This window comes from Arvicanthis niloticus, unplaced genomic scaffold (assembly GCF_011762505.2).
Source record: "Arvicanthis niloticus isolate mArvNil1 unplaced genomic scaffold, mArvNil1.pat.X pat_scaffold_691_arrow_ctg1, whole genome shotgun sequence".
Classification (NCBI taxonomy): Eukaryota; Metazoa; Chordata; class Mammalia; order Rodentia; family Muridae; genus Arvicanthis; species Arvicanthis niloticus.
The window spans coordinates 1-7,081 of NW_023046303.1; positions in this window are offsets into that span (position 1 = coordinate 1).

Here is a 7,081-nt window from a genome sequence, read left to right on the forward strand (position 1 = left end):
CCTTATTAGATTTTATTTTCCCAGCCTTACTTATTTAGGTATAAGTGACAAAACTGCACAAGTTTGAAATATATAACGTGGTGTTCTAAAATACATTGTTTGGGGCGGCGGAGATTGCTTAAGCAGTAAAGTGCTTGCTTTGTAGCACAGGACCAATGAGGTTGATCCACGGAAGTCGCGTAAAAAAATCTGAGTGTGGTGGCTTGTTGTGAAAACCCAGCTGGGAGGAAGAGACAGGCCGATCCCCGGGACTACTCGGTGAACCAGACTAGCCTAATTAGTGAGTTTCAGGACGGTGAGAAACCTTGTCTCAGAGAAAAGCGGAGAGTATGTTAGGAAAGATACAGTTGTCCTCTGGTCTGTACTCATTACACCTTATAACGGACCGGTAGTAGGCAAGTGTCGCACTCCTTTAATCCCTGCATTCAGGAGGTGGCTGGGTCTCTGTGAGGTTAGCCTGAATGAGCCCTTGAAGAGAAGAGATTAAGCCAGTTACTCAGAGAACTCTATACTTTTTTTGTTGTTGTTGTTTGTTGTTTTTTTTTTTTTTTTTAGAAAGGGTCTTGCTATGTAGTAAGGCCACTCTACTTCATGCCCTGCTACATAGCAAGACCCTTTCTAAAAAAAACAAACAGTAGCCGGGCGGTGGTGGTCCAGGCCTTTAATCCCAGCACTTGGGAGGCAGAGTCAGGCGGATTTCTGAGTTCGAGGCCAGCCTGGTCTACAGAGTGAGTTCCAGGACAGCCAGAGCTATACAGAAAACCCTGTCTCGAAAAAGCCAAAAAAAACCCAAACAGTATTGTCATACATATAAAATAAAAATACAGCATTTTGATCCTGGGTGGTCCCAGGAAACATTGTTTAATGAAAGTTTAGGTTTGGGTTGCTAGCAGGTATCAGATCCCGATACATGTTGCACCATTTTGCACCACTAGGGGGTGCCAGCAGCCCTTCCTTGTCTGTGGTTTAGGCTGACAATTCTAGGCGGCTGCCTGGAAAGATCGAGAAGATTCTAGGATCAGTGACGTTTGAAGAATGAGAGTTGAAGATTCTCCAAATGGTCACTAGAGGGCAGCGTCTGACAGGATATTGAGTGTCAGCGGGCAGGCCGGATGACACTGGCTCAGGGCAGGCAGGCTATGTTATTTAGGTCCAGCCTGCCAAGAGTGAAAGATGAATCTGGCCAGAATTCCGACGAGGAGCAACTGTCTTTCACAGTTGTAGCTTGATTACTTTGGATTGTTTCTTTGAATTCATCTTCACAGGATTAATAAATATTTTGTCTCACTCCTATCTTAAATGGTTATTTCTGCCAGAATTATTCACTCACTCTCCGTGTAGCCCAAGGTGGCTTAGGATACATGTTTTCTTGCCTCAGCCTCTTGGGAGCTAGGTTTATAGGAACTCACCACTACACCTGCCTGGCTTCTGGTTTTGCCTCCATCCAGAATAAGGCCACAGTAAATACTCAAACCTGTTGCTTGGTTATCTTACCCGACTTTTGCTCTTCTCCATGCTAGTGGTAGACTTTGTCTACATATCTCTTGTTGGAAGTCATGCTCAGTGATGTCACTTTGCAGGAGTTGGGTTTTTTTGTTTGTTTGTTTGTTTGTTTATTATTTAGGATTTCTCTGTATAACCTTGGCTATCCTGGAACTCACTCTATAGACCACGCCTCTTTCCCCACACCCTCCCCAGCCTTCCAGCTCCCGGATCAAAGACGTGCCCCACTGCCCAACTCAAGTTTGCACTTTTTACATCACAGAGATTAGCAAATTTATAGCCAGAGAGATGGCTCAGTCTGGAAAAATGCCTTCTGTACCAGCATGAGGCTCTGATTTCAAGTCCCCTGCACCCCATGCTGTGAAAAACTGCTTGTTGGCAGCTGTAATCCCCTCCCTAGGGAGGCAGAGGTGTGATGTTGAAGGTGGGGTGGGGCTTTCAGGCCAGCCAGGCTTGCTGGGTTAGCCAGCTCCTGTGGTCTTGGGGTGAAGACTGGGTAAAACGGGAAAGGCTGCCAGGAGCACTCCCCACTTTCTGCTTCCCGATTGAGGGTGCAGTGTGACCAACCACATGCCTTCCCAGCCAAAGGGTGAGCCAAAAGTGTTTTTTTTTTTTTTTCCTTTCTTATTTTTTTGAGGTATTTTGTTTCAGTACTGAGAAAAGTAATGACTACAGTTAATACTTTGTGACATGTAATTTATTCACTTAAGGTCATCATTCAGTGTGATGGCTTGAATAAGAATGGCCCCATCAGCTCACACATTTGGATGCTTGGTCCCCAGTTGTCGGAGGTTGGGAAGGATTAGGGGGTGTGGCCTTGTTGGAGGAGGTGTGTTTCTAGGGTGGCTTTAAAGGTTTTGAAAGTCCTTGCCACGCTCTGTCTGTCTGTCTGTCTCCCCCTCTCCCTCTTCTTTTTCCCCTCTCCTCTTCTCCCTTCCCCTCCCCCTCTCCCTCTCTCTCTCAGCTACTTTTCTGGCACTATGCCTGTCTGCCTGCTGGCATGCTTCCTCTTAGGATGGTAATGACTAACCCTCTGAATCTGAAAGCAAGTACCCAGTAAGTGCTTTTTCTTTATAAGAGAGAAGGAGACAGAGGGAGAGGGACAGAGGGAGAGAGAGACTGGGAGAGACTTAGATTGTACAGGAATCAAAGTCTGTGCTCAGTTGGAGAGGCTGGCAGGTGCAGAGGCAGAGGCAGCATGAGCGAACACCAGGACACTGATTGGCAGTGAGTGGAAGGAGAAGCCCTGGACACTGTGAGAGAGATAGCTCTGTTTCCTGGTGTGTTTTTTTTTTTTTTTTTTTTTTTTTTATCTCTTTTGATACTAATTAGATTCCCTAAGATGGTTACATTATTAAATTACCTTGTGCAAGGCCATCTCCTGTCTCCTGCGGTACCTTGACTGCTCTGTTTGCTTAAATGGGAATTAGGGAAACAGATTATTGCTGGGAAACTCGGGTTGGTAAGAAGGCTAAGTGGGTAAAGGCACAGGTCACCAAGCTTGATCATGTGAGTTCAAGCTCTCGGACCCACATTCTGGGTAAGAACCCACCCTAAATTTGTTATCTGGCCTTACACCTGTGTGCCAGATTCCTAAGAGATGTAACAAAGTTTTAAATTCTGATAAAACATCTTTAGAGATATACGTGTATGTATATGTCAGGTGTACAAGCTAAAAACAATGTTGAAGTTAACTTGACATTTTAGTACTTTAAATAATAAATATAACTTTTCACATTAACCACTTTAGTGACACTTCAGTGGCAGTAAATATATCCATGTTTGTGTGACCATCCCTACCATCTGTTTGCAGAACTTCTTCACCTTGTAAAACTGAAACTCTGTACCCATTAAACAGAAACTTCTCAGTTCTCCCTTCACCAACACCTGACAGCATCAGGTAGTCCTTTTGTGTGAGCCTCCCAAATTGCAAGTGTGTGCCACGGTACCCGCGCCCACTTCCCTTTATTGTTAAGACTGAGTAATAAGAACCTTAAGGCCGCGGGGTGGTGGCACAGGCCTTTAATCCCAGCACTTGGGAGGCAGAGGCAGGCGGATTTCTGTGTTCGAGGCCAGCCTGGTCTACAGAGTGAGTTCCAGGACAGCCAGGGCTATGGGGAGAAACCTTGTCTTGAAAAACAAAAAACAAAAAAACCCACCAGGCTGCTCCTCCAGAGTATCTAGGTTTTAATCCCAGCACTCACATGGTGTCCTCACAGCTGCCTGTAACATTTCCAGGGCATCTAATGCCCCCTTCTGTCTTTTCCAGGCACCAGACCACACCATGTGGTACACAGGACATTCATGCAGGCAAAGTAGCCATACCATACACATAAAATAGCAAAATAATAAAAATGTTTTTTAAAAAGAAGATAAGAATTCAAAGACGTGTACTGGGGCTTGAGGGAAGGCTCAGTGGGTAAGGGTGTGCTGGCAAACTCCATGACTTAAGTGTGTCCCACAGACTCCCACAAGCTGCCCTGTGACCCCCACATGTATACACAGACACAACACGTGCACATATAATAATTAAAGATTTTAATTAGTTTCTCCTTTATCCTGTAGCCTGTATGCATACCACGTAAGGAGCTGGCCTCCCCGTCATCCCTCCCTCTGCCAAGTCCACTTTGTCATTTCTTCCATCTGTGACCACTGCTAGGTTGGGGAATTCCACACTGTCGGGGGCGTGGTCAGAGCAGTTTGCTTTCCCAGCCAGCCTCTTTAAAGGTCTTTGTTGTTGTTGTTTTGTTTTCTTTCTTTGTTTCTTTGTTTCTTTGTTTGTTTCTTTCTTTCTTAAACAAAACATCTGTATTGATTCTCTGGGAATTTCACATCATACACCCTTATCAGACCCACTTCCCAGTCCTTCCATGTTCCTCACCCTTGTGACCCTCCAAAGAGAAGTAAAAATAAAAATACAAAAAAAGGGTCCAATTTGTGTTATCTCTATGTGCAATGGAGCATGGTCAAACTCTCAGTAGCCTGCCCCTTAGAACCGAGTCCTCCCTCTCCCACACCCGCCAGAAGGAATCAGCTGGGGAGAGCCATACTTCAGTGTCCCCATCACAGTTTTAAAAAAAAAAAATATTTTATTCATATAACGTACAGTATCACTGTCTTCAGACACACCAGAAGAGGGCATCAGATCCCATTTCAGATGTGAGCCACCATGTGGTTGCTAGGAATTGAACTCAGGACCTCTGGAAGAGCAGTCAGTGCTCTCAACCACTGAGCCATCTCTCCAGCCCCACTCCATCCCCAATCACACTTTTAAGAGTTCACTTTGGCCTGGCGGTGGTGGCGCACGCCTTTAATCCCAGCACTTGGGAGGCAGAGACAGGCGGATTTCTGAGTTCAAGGCCAGCCTGGTCTACAGAGTGAGTTCCAGGACAGCCAAGGCTACACAGAGAAACCCTGTCTCAAAAAACCAAAAAAAAAAAAAAAAAAACCAAAAAAAAAAAAAAAAGAAAAGAGTTCACTTTGGTGGCTTTCTGTCTTGGCTGTTACTTTTTTGGAGAATGGGCATATGGGTTTTCACATAAGCCTTTCGTGCCCCTCCCCCTCAGCTATGCTTAGCATAGTTTCCTAATGTGTCAGTTCCTAACAAGCTGGCTGTGTGGGGCCGCTGTGATACGCCTGATGCTCACCACAAAATTCTTTAGTCATCCCCCACCCACCCGCCCATGACTAAGAGATTGAAAGGTGGCAGCAGAGCCCCTGAAGCTGCTCACTTGGTGCTCGGCTCTTGCAGTGGGACCTCCCTCGCTTGTACCTCCTTGCCCGCTTGGATGAGCCGTTCCTTGTGTCCTGTAGTGGTCTGAATGAGAATGGCCTCTAAAGGCTCATATATTTGAAGACTTGAAGTTGGTAGAACTGTTTGGGAAGGATTAGGAGGTGCGGCCTTGTTGGAGGGGAGGTGTATCACTAGGGGCAGGCTTGGAGGTTTCAAAATCCCACCCACTCCATTTCCTGTTAGCTCTCTTGAAAGTCCTCAGCTACTGCTCAGGCACGAAGCCCGCCTGCCTGCATGATGGCTATGGACTCCTAACTCTCTGGAACCATGGGACCCAAATTAAAAGCTTCCTTTGATAAACTACCTTGTTTATCAAGGCTTGTGGCGATTTACCACAGAAACAGACTGGTAACTAAGCAGACCCTGAGGGTTGCCTGCAAACACAGTAATATTAATGCCACATGCCTCTCTTAAGGAAATGTATGTGCTGTGTTGGAGAGATCCCTAAAGGACCCCTCATGGGGCTGGTCATTTTGGTGTGGGCCTGTAATCCTGAGGCAGGAGGATGATCAAGAGCTTAAGCCTAGTCTGGGCTGCATAATGAGTTTGAAGCTAGCCTAAGATGTGTGAGACAGTATTTCAGAAAACCAAGAAACAAACACAAAATAAACCAGTCCTCCCTTCCCCAAATCTAGAAGGGAACTCCTCATGTACAATCCAGTCATAGTGTTGCCACACGTTAGTATAGTAATACTGCCGGCCTCCCCTTCTCTGTAACACTCTGGCACCTCTACTCTGTGCTTTCCTCAACACGTCCCTCCTTGCAGCACAAATACTGAAAGATAAAATCCATCTCAGGGCTGGTGTTGGCTCAGCAGTTCAGAGCACTGGCTGCTCTTCCAGAGGTCCTGGGTTTGACCTATAGCACCCACATGGCAGCTCTCTGGACCGCTGGTCCCAAGGGGTCCAGTACCCTGTTTTGGCTGCCAGGGGCTGTTGAAGTCTGCACTGCCCCATGCTTGGGGGCCAAAATGTCCTGGCCCAAGCTGCTCCGGTCCATGGGTCAGGGTCTAGCAAGAGACTAAGTGGGGATAAAGGGGAAGAGACTCGAAGAATGGAGACAAGACTGAGGTTCTGATCAAGTCTCTTTATCGTCTCTCCCATTGAAGGGAAGTCTGGGGTATTTATACGCTTTTGCCACGTGCCTTGCAGGCATGGATATGACGTAAGCCTTACAGGTGTGTATAACGTGGATACCACGTGCACCTTGCAGCTGGGGGCACTAAACAGCAAAACAAGCTATGTGGGATAAACAAGACATTTATCAGAGTGTGCTCAGCTGTTGTAGGCTGTTGAAAAACAAGTCTCATGTCAGGGTGTATGGCTCAAGATGGCTGCAAAGCTGATAGCCGCTTTCTGCTAAAAGTCGGCTCCTGACAAGGGGCATTGTAGGCATATGGTATATACACACTAACACAGGCAAAGCATCTAAACACACAAAAAAATAATACTGGCTTCTTTTTTTTAAGATTTATTGTCTTATATATGTGAGTACACTGTGGCTGTCTTCAGACACACCAGAAGAGGGTATCAGATCCCATTACAGATGGTTGTGAGCCACCATGTGGTTGCCGGAATTGAACTCAGGACCTCTGGAATAGCAGTCAGTGCTCTTAACCACTGAGCCACCCCTCCAGCCCCTAATACTGGGTTCTTGGAGAAAAAGTTTCATAGGCAGAGTTATGGTCCCCAAAGATGTCCATATTCTGATCTTTACAGACTGTGAGCATGCTTGTCTTAGTTAGGGCTGCTATTGCCGTGATGAGGCATTGTGACCAAGGCAAC